The sequence below is a fragment of the Ambystoma mexicanum genome, chromosome 8 (genome assembly GCF_040938575.1).
Source record: "Ambystoma mexicanum isolate Mex_15411 chromosome 8, UKY_AmexF1_1, whole genome shotgun sequence".
In the NCBI taxonomy this organism is placed as follows: Eukaryota; Metazoa; Chordata; class Amphibia; order Caudata; family Ambystomatidae; genus Ambystoma; species Ambystoma mexicanum.
In genome coordinates this window covers 198,208,829-198,222,505 of record NC_090929.1, presented here as the reverse complement: position 1 = coordinate 198,222,505, position 13,677 = coordinate 198,208,829, and positions in this window count along the sequence as shown.

The following is a 13,677-nucleotide window of genomic DNA, read 5'->3' as shown; positions in this document are numbered from 1 at the left end:
ACGAAGCAAAATATTTTCATTGTGAAAAGAGAACATGCCAAAATCTCTTAGGAAAGCACAAACAGCCTTATTGACATTACGCCTTGCTTTCTCCATTTGTGGACCACATGAGAAAGAACGAAGCCACATTTGACTCTGCGCAATCCATGAAAAAATAACTTTGGAGTTTTGAAACATATGCATGATCTTCTGAAGTCCTTCTTTCATTGCAAATTGCAAAGAAATTCCAGACACATGTCCTAAACTGTTCCCTCCACAATGAATTACAATTATGTCTGGATGTTCCTCTATCTTCAAAGTTGCACAGAGAGGTAGCAAGTCCAACCACTTCATTCCACGCACTCCATGCCAGTGCACTTCCACATGTGGGAATCCAAGATCTATAGATTCTCCACAGCTTTTTGCATGCACCTTCAACTAATGTATCCACGAGTCTCCCAAAATCCACTAAATCTGTTTTTTGAAACACTCAGCCATAGCTATCTGTTCTTCTCTCACCAAAAAGAATATCAGAGAAAACCTCTCCTAGCACAACACACTCACTAAACTTTACTGACCAATCCCTTCCTACATTCAATCTCATTTGCATGCTTCCCCACCCCAAATTCCCCAGATGTAATACGCGGTGTCCTGGAACTATCGTCATGTCCGCGAACGTATCGTAACATGGACAGCCCTTCAACCATTTCCACTTCACTCTCTGTGCCATTCCCTCATTGGATGTAGCTAAGAAATCACATGACCATCCACCAATCAAATCCACGACCTCTACATGTAACTGCATCATCATAGATCAGCACTGCAAATGTACTGTGAATCTCTCGGACTACAAGTCTCATACCATTGGCAACCACGATCTACGCGAAATACTAGACAAATCTCCAAGATTTCTACTTGCAGCTTCGTCCATATCCATATGCATGAACACAAACTACAGGTATGCATATTTTCTATACATTACATGAACACATTTTCCAACCGACTTTTACCTTGTATAATCTGTAAAATGAATCTACGATCATTTCTTCATTATCCTAAAATGAACTGTGACTTACAAACCTTTATACCGTTTAATTTCTTCGTACACACACACACACGCAAATAATGTTAAACTAATCTTTTTCAAATAAAATATATAGACTACATATAATCAAACAAAATTACATGCACACTCTATGATCAAATCTCAAAGAATAATATTTGTACAAACACATATTTGGTTTTACTTTTTTTAGTTTATATAATTACTTACATTTATATAGGACAAGCAGGCTATGACATTCACTCACTATTATGTAGAAAAGCAGGCTATGACATGGACTCACTATTATGTGGAAAAGCTTAATTGCAGGAATAATGGCATACAGTGGTACATTATGAATTTAACAAGCCATAGTGAAGATATTTTTTCCTACAGTTAGTCATAAAATAGTTTTAATGGATTTAAGGAAGGAGCTGAGCATTTCAATTTAAAAAATCTATGTCTAAATTAAAAACCGTGCTATACACAAACCAAATTACTAATTTCTTTCTTTTACAATTGCAGTGAAGACCATTCTCCTGAAAAGAAGCAGCCGAATTGGAACTACAAAGAACAACTAAAAAGCAAACTGCTCATTTTAGAAAAAAAGTAAGTAGAATGTTACCATAATATTTGAATTATTACTCACACTTTAAGCTTAATTCATGCTATTTCTGTGCCTAAAAATAGAGATTCTGCACCATTCTGACCAAAATCCCCCCGTCTTAAACAGTGATTTACTGGCAGAATGGCCCACAAATTCCTATTTTTTGACACACAAATTACCCAACTCAGCCACTAGAATTTAGATGTTGTAGAAAAAACAACTGTTTTAATTGTATAGCTTTAGATATACTATTTATACTTCTCAACACCACTAGCTTACTTTTTTCTGTCATCTGAACCCCAGTTTAGTAACACATTAATTCAAGAATAGCCATCCCTACTAGTTGTACTTCCCAATGCACAATCACACACCATTACATACATCTTTATCACCTTACTCAAACACTCATGCACACACCACACATGCATTGCAGAACACCCCAACCCATACCTTCCGTATTTCTTTCAACAGACCCTAAAGAATGCCCACCAAAAAGCAACTCCGTAGAAAGGGAAGCAGAAGTAGAGCAAATGAAAACAAAAGTCTCCAACATAAACATCCATCTATAGCAGAATTAGTAAAAAAAAGTTCTAACACAACAGCTAATACAGTCATGTAGTGAAACAGAAGAAGTTTCTAGTACAAAAACTTTTCCTCCTCTATCAAAAAGTAAAACAACCCAAAAAACAATTAACAGAAAATCAACTATCACTACAAATAAAACTTCTTCTATAAATCTTGATATAGTACAAAGTAAGCATACCAAGAAAAGTATTTTAGCCAAAATGTTCCGTCACAAAGTCCTTCAAAATCTTATGAAAACAGGAGAGAAACCAGGTTCAAGACTTCAAACCTAACGTAGGAAAGTAATCTTAGAAGCGTTGATAGACAGTGCACTTCTTCTCAAAACAACGTTTTTTATGTTAGTGTTAAACAGAATGAAACCACTAACAAAACTAATAACTACATTACAAAAAAGACATCTCAATAAACAAAATGTCAACAGAAATAACTTCTTAAATATCTCTGGAGGTGAATGGAGTCACACAACAGCCACAGAACAATACTTTAATGAAGAAGCCTACAAACAAAAGCAAACAAAGACAATTGCCATACATAGCAGTGGTCGAGGTTATGAAAAAGTTAATACCATAATGGAACAAGAAGAACTCCTTACAGAAATATGCCCTGAAAACGTAGATTTACCCCTCCATTTAACTGAATCAGAACATCTAGTGTACAAATGGCCATGCACGTCAATGTGTAACATTCCCAAAAAAATGTTCAAGTCTTTACGCCAATTCCTCAATCAATATGTGAAAAGCAAAGACAAAATCAAAATTAAACTACTGCAAAATATGGATGCTGGACTACAAGGACATTCCTTGGCCTGCATTACAGGACCTACTTGCAAAACACCCTTCCATGATATCAAAAGGATATCAACACATCATGCAAGTATAAGAAATCTAGTTTATAAACTGTACTATGCTAAAAGTCCTGCTTTAGTACTAGCCAATTTAAATAACATTCTTCTACATGGTACAGCAAAAGACCTCCTAGAAGAAATCGACTATATCCAGACAAAATATTTTGGAAGTGAAACCCACTTACAAGATGAATTAACTGTCAACCAACTTCGTAACAATTCTGCACATGGCAACCTTTCACTGCAGACATACAAAAATGAAATACTAAAATTTGAAAGTACTTCAGCTGAAGTACCAAACCACGTGTGTGTATGTTGCCGCAGAACTTTATATAAAAGTAGCACAAAAACTATAGACCTATCATACAAAATAGAAGACAATGAAGATTCTAAATGGTTTGAATTAGCTCTCTACCTTATAGCAGAAAACAAATATGAAATAACTGACCCCATAATACTTTGCACTTACTGCACTACAAAACTTGACAACAACCAAACTCTTTCATGTGCTATCACAAATAACTTGGAATTGTATCCACTACCAAAACCTCTTCAACAACTTAATTTATATGAGAGCATCATAATTCAAACAGTGCACCCATTTCAAGCAATAATACGCCTTCCACCAAAAACTGCAAAATTACCTCCCTCTGAATTAGTGAAAGGTATTTGTGGAAAAGTAGTGTATTTACCATTAGATCTAAAAGAAAATGTGCACACTCTCAGAGTGCAACGTCCAATGCAGCAATCTTTAATTATCTTGGTAAATTGTGTACCTACAAAAGCCAAAAAAAATTGGCAACAACTGGTAGAGTTACATAAAGTTAGAGAAGCCCTACAATATCTTAAAGAGAACAATGAATATTACAAAGAAGTTAATATTGAAGAAAACTTGCAAGATACAAGTGAAATAATTGAACAGACACAAGAAGCTGGTCAATTTGAGCTCCTAGATCCTGCTACAATATCAAACACTTTAGACCGTTATACAATTCATCCATTGCACTCTAATGACACCATAGAAGATGCACTGGAAACGTACCAAATGCGTCAAACAAAAGGATCACCAATCAGCATATGGGAAAAAAGCATAGAAGCACGTGATTTTCCTCTACTCCTTCCTACTGGCAAAGGAGGAAGATACGATGATAGACCTATTAAAAAATCAGCATCAGAATAGCGCTCATTACGAATGTATTCTGAAGATCCCAGATTTGGACAAAATGTGGAATACATATTCCACCTACTCTTTGAAAGTGAACTAGCAACTTTATGTTACGGAGTTGCACACATATTAAAATCAGGATCACACTTTCAAAATATGACAGCTACACAATTATTACAAAAAGATCAACAAAAAGATGAGGTTTTACAAGCAAATCTTACAAATCTATTAGCAAATATTCGTGGTACTAAAGAGTACTGGTTTCGACGTCATGGAGATGTACGTTGTATGATCAGAAACCTTGGCCCACCCACTTGGTTTCTTACATTAAGTTGCGCAGAATATGCATGGGAAGATTTACATGCTTTGCTACGCATGTCAAACGAAATCAAAACAAACATAGATATACTAACACCTGGAGAACTTTGTTCACAGGATCCTGTTAATGTTTCACGATATTTTCACCATCGCTTCATTGCTATGCTACATTTTATTTGTAACACAACTGTTCCTCCCCTTGGAGAAGTGCAACACTTCTTTTGGAGAAAAGAATACCAAGCCAGAGGAGCACCACATATCCACATGCTTTTATGGATTAAAGATGCTCCTAAATTTGGTCAAGACTGTGATGCCACTTTTTTACAGTTTATTAAAAAATATGTCAGTTGTGAAATTCCATCAGAATCCACAAATAGTGATCTTCATGCAAAAACTTTACAATTCCAAAGACACAAATGTGGCAAATATTGTCGTCGCAAATACAAAAACAAAGGGAAATACTACACCAGATGCCGATTTGGTTTCCCTAGACCAGTCACAAATACAGGTCAACTGAACAACCTCATGTCTTCAGTTAGACATAGTGTTAAAGGTAAGTCATCTAAAAATACATATTGCATAAAAAGAAAAGAAGAAGAAAAATATATCAATGTTTACAATGCAATCACTGCCTACTTATGGAATGCAAACATAGATGTGCAGTACATTGCAGACAATTCTACTGCATTTACACGATATGTCACAGCATACTTAACCAAATCAGAAAAGACAGAGCTCCAAGACCTCTGGAATGACCTGTCATCAGATAAAACAGTGTCTCAGAAATTATACAGCTTGGGCATAAAAATGCTGTCCCATAGAGAATGTGGATCCTATGAAGCAGCTGATCGGTTAACTGGTACTGCATTTTATGGTAAATCTGCAAATAGAGTATGGCTAAGTCTTGGTCCAGCTAAATCTAGAAAAAGAGTTCTAAAATCATACGAAGATATAGAAACAATAGCCAAACATGATCCCAACAGCCAAGACATTTTAAAAAACAATTTATTGGACACATACTACCCAAACAGGAGTACCACTTTAGAAACCATGAGTCTATACCACATAGCCCAAAACTACACATACAAAAATAATATAAAAACAAAACCGTAAATACAAAGTGACAAACTGTGAAGGCAGCTTAGTAAAACTCACCAAACCAAATTTAATTAATCATATCAAATTGTCATTAAAGACTCCTCAACATAAAGAAGTATATTACATGTCCCTGCTACATCTCTTTAAACCATGGAGAAAAGAAGAAGAAATACTAGATAACTATGACTCATATGAAGACGCTTTCAAAGCAAATGAAAGCAGTATAACTGATGTAAACTTTGCACAGTACAAAACAATGTTGCACAATGAACAGCAACACAAAGAAGAACTCCAGGCCCAAGAAATTGCACATGGTGTACAACGTGAAAACAAAGAATGCACCTGTCAAAATTACAAACCTATACTATTGTATGTCAGTGGTGAAGCTGGTTCTGGCAAAACATTCCCAATCAAAATCATCACTAAGTTCCTTCAACAATTCACAAACAACAAACTGTCAGCTATTGTCACTGCCCCCACAGGTGTAGCTGCCTACAACATAGGTGGTGTGTCACTTTACACCGATTACTACTCCTGTCAGTAGAACACCAAAACAAATTAGATTATTACAAACTTTCTGCAGAATCTGCAATGGAACTACGCAGAGTATTAAAATAAATGAAAATGCTACTAATAGATGAAGTGAGCATGGTGTCCAACCTAATGTTGGCTTTGATTCACCTCAGATTACAGGAAGTACTCAAAACAAACTATGAAGAGCTCTTTGCAGGAAAACACATTATTGTTTTCGGAGATCTTCTTCAATTGACACCTGTAAAAGGTGAGCCTATTTTTAAAACATTAGGACAAAAACTCTGTCGTAAAACTGTTGGCAGCATTGGAAATGTCAACCTTTGGCAACATTTCCAATACAGAGAATTAACACAAAACATGCGCCAATCTGCAGATCTCACTTATGCCAACATCTTAAAAAGTATCAGAGTTGGTATACTTTCTAGAGAAGCAGAAGCAATATTGAAAACCAGGCACATTCATGCACTTTATGGTGATAATACATGTGCTACAGATGTTATGGAACAATTAGACCACAACAATGTCAATTGTATGGCCTTAATGCCAACTCTTGCAAGCTGTTTCAAATTCAATGAAAATCATGTTAAGTAAAGAAATGCAACCAATAATGGAAATTAGCGCCACAGACAAACATGGAATGACACTACCCATGTGTGACCAAGCCACAGCAAGACTAAACAGTTTAGAAAAATCAATCTCAAACACAGCAGGCTTGGAAAAGATATTAAAATTATCCTTAAACTGCAGAGTAATGCTGAAACGTAACCTTGACGTAGACCAAGGACTAGTTAATGGAGCACTGGGTACAGTTGTTGGCTTTCAAACATACCCACGTGACAACAAAATTCAGTTTGTCAATATTCTCTTTGACAAACTTTCAGAAGTTAAAAGAATAGGACGCTCAACAGCTCGATTCCTTCTCTTCAAAGACATGTATGTACGCAGAGAACAATTTTCTCTAACTCTTGCATACGCAGTAACCATTCATAAATCACAAGGTCTTACCTTAGACAAAGCAATGATAGACATTGGTAACACAGTCTTTAAAGAAGGCATGAGCTACGTAGCACTATCACGCTTACGTACACTTGACGGTCTATTTCTAATCAACTTTGATGCAAGTAAAATAAACGCTGATATTCCTTGCATTTTAGAATACAATAGACTTCGTTCACTATACACCCCCCATCTACAAACATATCCTGTTCCATAAAAAGGAAAATGTTTTAAAAGAAAACTAAATCAAACAGAAATGCAAATTCAAAAAGAGCAAAATAAACTAAAACTTCATCAAGTACCACAGTCAAAAAATAAGCAATTAGGGAAAGTAAACCAGGTACTTCTTCAAAGAAGGAAGACAAACTCCAAAGAAAGCAGTCAGATACAGAACTACATGGTCCATTTAAACTCTCAAATATAGTTGGTGTAAGTTGCTACGCAAATGTAGTAATGAATATTCTATTTCAATTACCACCAATTGTTGAGAACATTTACTTACACAGTGCAGACCCATTGTGTTTGCAAATTTTAGTACTTCACAGATATGCAGCAAACAATCCTGACAACACATATACAGGCCGATTCATGGAATTAACGTGTGCCGAAAATTTCGGCGCAAGCGTGCAAAAACGTGCGATTCGCAGTGCAAGTGCGAATATCGCAGGGAAACCATCGTACATCTATTCATGGAAGTCCGTGCGCGAGTAAAATCAGGGATGTGCGCTGAAAAAGTGTGCGGCGCACGCCGGCGCACAGGTCATTTAACGGCGTGCTCTAAGGCCACAGCGAAAGCGCACATAGCGCGGCGCACATAACAAAAGTAGGTGGAACACGGGTCGGAACACTCGGAATGGGGAACAACTCGTGAAAATGTGGGTGTCACGGGGGAAGTACAGGAGGCAAGTGCGAGGAACGCCCACACGCTCGCCTACAACACGTATTCATGGAATCAAGTAGGGTAAACCAGCGCACGGCAAAGACGCGCACTAACCCAAACCCATCCGCCACACGAAGGCAGGCGGTAGTGTTCCTGCGCTGGAAAGAAATGTGCGCCAAAATGTATGCTAACAAAAAGCATGAATAAACAGCTCTTATGAATGTCCCATACTGTGGCCCCCTAGGACAAATGACGTGCAAAGGGGTACGCGACAAACAGCGACACCCGCTGTGTGAAAAATTAGCTGGTGCGTGTATTTCGTGTGTGCGCGTGAAGTTTCACACGTGATCAGGCATGGGGGAGCGGGGTCCGTGTATTTCAGGGGTGCGCGTGAAGTTCCACATGCGATCGTGCCTGGGGGAGCAGGATATGTGTATTCCAGGGGTTCGCGGGAAGTTTCAAACGCGATAGGCCCTGTGCGAGTGGGGTGCGTGCATTCCTGGGGTTCGCGTGAAGTTTCACACGCGATTGGGCTGGGTACGTGTAAATCTGGGGTGCGCGGGAATTTTCACATGCGATTGGCCTTGGTCGAGCGGGGAACGTGTATTTTGGGGGTGCGCTGGAATTATCACATGCGACAGGCACAGTGCGAGTGGGGTACGTGTATATCTGGGGTGCAGGGGAGTCCTACACGTGAATTGGCAGTGTGGGTCCTCCCAGGTGTTCCCTCTACACCCTCCACGGCCCCTGCAGGCAGGCCACACCACAGGGGACTTCATGTTCCGCAGGCAGCCCATCCACCATGGGCATGCCCCCCCAGCCAAGCCACAGGTCAGCTTGCACCACTACTACTACTGATCTCCAATGCATGACCCCCTGCACCCCCACCCCCCAGCAGTGCAGGGCACCTGCCAGCAGGCCCACACTCATGTCCCACTCATGTCCCCTTGGACCCCCACCCCCCAGCAGTGCGGTGCACCTGCCAGCAGGCCCCCACTCATGTCACACTCATGTCCCCCTGTACCTACCCTCACCCCCACCAGTGCGGGGCACCTGCCAGCAGGCCCCCACTCATGTCCCACTCATGTCCTCCTTTACCCCTACCCCCCACTAGTGCGGGGCACCTGCCAGCAGGCCCCCACTCATTTCCCCTTGCACACCCACCCCCCAGCAATGTGGGGCACCTGCCAGCAGGCCCCCACTCATGTCCCCTTGCACACCCACCCCCCAGCAGTGCGGGGCACCTGCCAGCAGGCCCCCACTCATGTCCAACTCATGTCCCCCTGCACCCCCACCCCCCACCAGTGCGGGGCACTTGCCAGCAGGCTCCACTCATGTCCCCTTGCACACCCACCCCCCAGCAGTGCGGGGCACCTGCCAGCAGGCCCCCACTCATGTCCCCTTGCACACCCACCCCCCAGCAGTGAGGGGCACCTGCCAGCAGGCCCCCACTCATGTCCCCTTGCACACCCACCCCCCAGCAGTGCGGGGGACATGCCAGCAGGCCCCCACTCATGTCCCCTTGCACCCCCACCCCCCAGCCAGCAGGCCCCCACTCATGTCCCCTTGCACACCCACCCCCCAGCAGTGCGGGGCACCTGCCAGCAGGCCCGCACTCATGTCCCCTTGCACACCCACCCCCCACCAGTGCGGGGCACCTGCCAGCAGGCCCCCACTCATGTCCCACTCATGTCCCCTTGCACCCCCAACCCCCACCACTGCGGGGCACCTGCCAGCAGGCCCCCACTCATGTCCCCTTGCACACCGTCCCCCCAGCAGTGCGGGGCACCTGCCAGCAGGCCCCCAATCATGTCCCCTTGCACACCCACCCCCCAGCAGTGCGGGGCACCTGCCAGCAGGCCCCATTCATGTCCCCTTGCACACCCACCTCCCAGCAGTGCGGGGCACATGCCAGCAGGCCCCCACTCATGTCCCCTTGAACCCCCACCCCCCAGCCAGCAGGCCCCCACTCATGTCCCCTTGCACACCCACCCCCCAGCAGTGCGGGGCTCCTGCCAGAAGGCCCGCACACATGTCCCCTTGCACACCCACCCCCCACAAGTGCGGGGCACCTGCCAGCAGGCCCCCACTCATGTCCCACTCATGTCCCCCTGCACCCCCACCCCCCACCAGTGCGGGGCACCTGCCAGCAGGCCCCCACTCATGTCCCACTCATGTCCCCTTGCACCCCAACCCCCACCAGTGCGGGGCAGCTGCCAGCAGGCCCCCACTCATGTCCCCTTGCACACCCACCCCCCAGCAGTGCGGGGCACCTGCCAGCAGGCCCCCACTCATGTCCCACTCATGTCCCCCTGCACCCCCACCAGTGTGGGGCACCTGCCAGCAGGCCCCCACTCATGTCTCACTCATGTCCCCCTGCACCCCCACCCCCACCAGTGCGGGGCACCTGCCAGCAGGCCCCCACTCATGTCCCCTTGTACACCCACCCCCCAGCAGTACGGGCACCTGCCAGCAGGCCCCCACTCATGTCCCCTTGCACACCCACCCCCCACCAGTGCGGGGCACCTGCCAGCAGGCCCTCGCTCATGTCCCCTTGCACACCCACCCCCCAGCAGTGCGGGGCACCTGCCAGAAGAACCCCACTCATGTCCCCTTGCACCCCCACCCCCCAGCAGTGTGGGGCACCTGCCAGCAGGCCCCCACTCATGTCCCCTTGCACACCCACCCCCCAGCAATGCAGGGCACCTGCCAGCAGGCCCCCACTCAAGTCCCCATGCACCCCCACCCCCCAGCAGTGAAATGGCGATCCCACAACACAAACCAAAAGTCGACTATGTACATCAACACATGTCCGCCACATGAAGGCAGGTGGTAGCGTCCCTGCGCATTAAAAAAATGTGCGCTAACAAAAAGCCGTATATACAGCTTCGATGAATGTCCCATAATGTGGCCCTCTAGGACAAATGACGTGCAAAGGGGTACGCAACAAACACGGACACCGGCTGTGTCAAAAATAGCGTGTATTTTAGGGGCTCGCAGGAAGTTTCACACACGATTTGGCCTGGGCGAGTGGGGTATGTGTACTTCATGGGCTCGCGGGAAGTTTTACACGCGATTGGGCCTGGCTGAGCGGGGTCTGTGTACTCCCGGTGATCGCCTGAAGTTTCACACGCGATTGGGCCTGGGCGAGCGGGGTACTTGTATCACTGTGGTGGGCGTGGAAGTACAGGAGGCAAATGCGTGGAACGCCCGCACGCACACGCAAAAAAAGTCACGCTAATCTGGAAACACGTACGCAAGCAGGAAGCAGGCGTACGTAGACCGGCGCAGCATAAGAGTGCGCGCAAACAACAAACAAGCTCAGACGCCAGGATGAATATACCGTTCCTAGCAGCAGTGGCCGTGGGATACCGCAGGAGGAGGAGGAGGATAGCCAGGGTCAGAATTTTACACCCAGAACCAGCCTTTTTGGGATGCCTGATGACCACGTGTATGGGAGGTACAGGTTTCCACCTCACATAATACTCGACCTGGTCAGTGAGTGGGAGGATGACCTCACATCACCCACCCTCTGCTCCCAAGCACTCAGCCCCAGCAAGCACTGGCATTCCATCAACGTCCAGGTAGTATGTGGAGCCAAGGGAATCATCACCTCAGTATATGCCAACGATCCAGGGTCCACTCACAACAGTTTCATTTACAGAATGTCAACCCTAAACCAGGACCTAGAAGCTGGTCGGCATGGCGATACATGGCTGATTGGTGAGTATAAATGCCACAGCACATGCATGCATGTCAGATAATGAGTAATGTCACAACCCCACTAATAATACCCATCACCACCTCCCCAGGGGCAGTGCCTACCCTCTGAGCACCCACATGATGACACCAATTCGGAACCCCACTACGCCACCCGAGGTAAGATACAACACAGCCCATATTGCAACCCGGGGCATAGTGGAGCGCACATTCGGAGTGCTCAAGTCACGCTTTCGCTCCCTTGACCGTTCTGGCGGGCAGCTGTTATACGCTCCCCAGTAGTGTGCAGGATCATAGTGGCAGCATGTGTCCTGCACAACGTTGCAACACACAGGGGGCTGCCGGTGGACATGGTGGTGCCCCCACATCCCCAACCACATGCACACCCGCTGGGCATGGGAGGGGAAAGGGCACGGGGTGAGGCAGCCGTACGCAGCTGGTGGCTAATTACTTCACCTAAAATCACACCCCTGTGGAGTGCACACAGCCCTGGCATATACCAGCTGACTATCAATGATGATGAGTTAACTGACAGTCAACTGTCACAACCATACCAGCCTCAGATTGTTCACCTGGTACTGTTCCATTGTGTACATCCCTACCTACACAAACACCAGCAATGCTGTGTCATCAAAAGACACACTTCTATGCTGCTAAAATCATTACCCCCTTGCAAGATACAACAAGACAACAGTGCCATGTCACCCAACACCTCCCCAGCACCGCCCCCCAACACACCATGGCAGGTCATGCTATGTGAGATCAAACAAAGGAATCTCCAAAACATGACACAAGTGCCACAAAGTACAGTGTCCCGATTGGAAAATGGCCACACACAAAATGCTCCCATTAATGTAGAACTGACAACACACATGACCAAAGACTTACCACAATACAGTGCAGCTAGCCACCCCAAACATAGCATTCACATGACAGTACTATGTTAAAGGATAGGTAGACTTACAACCTGGTAATGCTAGCACATCGACCACCCCCAACTGTACAGTGTTGGTGCCACGCAAATCTGGAAGTTCGCTGCTTACAACATGAACTCCCTCTCCAAAGTAGACGGCCTTGTGAAGACATGTGGAATGAACCTGCAAATTAGGAGGGAGACATGGATGCACAAGCACACATCAATACACCATGCAGTGTACAATAGTACAACAATATGCACTAGGCATGTATACACAGTATTGACTACAGACTGCCCACACATGTCATGGGAGTCCAAGGTCACTGTGTAAGTTACTGTCACTTGGGCACACCCTTTGCAAGCCCATGGTAACGGGAAGCAGGAGGGGTGTGTGTCTCACGAACCCAAGCATCTAACCCAAACTCAGGACAAGCCTGCATGTGCCCAGCCGCATTACAGTGCATGCCCACGGGAGCCACACAAGGCAACACACTGTAACAAAAACTCAAAAATCAAAAATGGCCATGTGGGGGCCAGGGAGGGTGAGGGAGGCCACCCAGGAGGTCCGAGGACAAGGTGCACACCAACAGCCACCTGTGTGGATATTGCAAAAAAAAACACCTCCATGGACTCATGGCCTGCACAGCTACGCTATCGTGAGAGATTCAGAATCGCTGTGGTCGCTCTCATCACCCTGTGCTGCTGACGCCACAGGAGGTGGTGGTGCTATGGGAGGCAGCCCACGCAAAGGCCTAGTCTGGTCCTCCATGGCAGCAAGCATGCGGGTTTGGAAGGTCTCGTTCTGGAGGATTATGGTGCAGAGATCCCCATGCACTACCTGACGTGATGCCCGTATCTCCTCCAGAGTTGCTTGCATCTCTGCTGAGAGCATATGTGTGATACGCTCCAGCAGCTGTTCTGTCCTTGTGACAGTGGAAGCCTCAAGCTCCACAAGAGTCTTCCTGAGGTGACGGACTTCTACCCTCAGGGCTT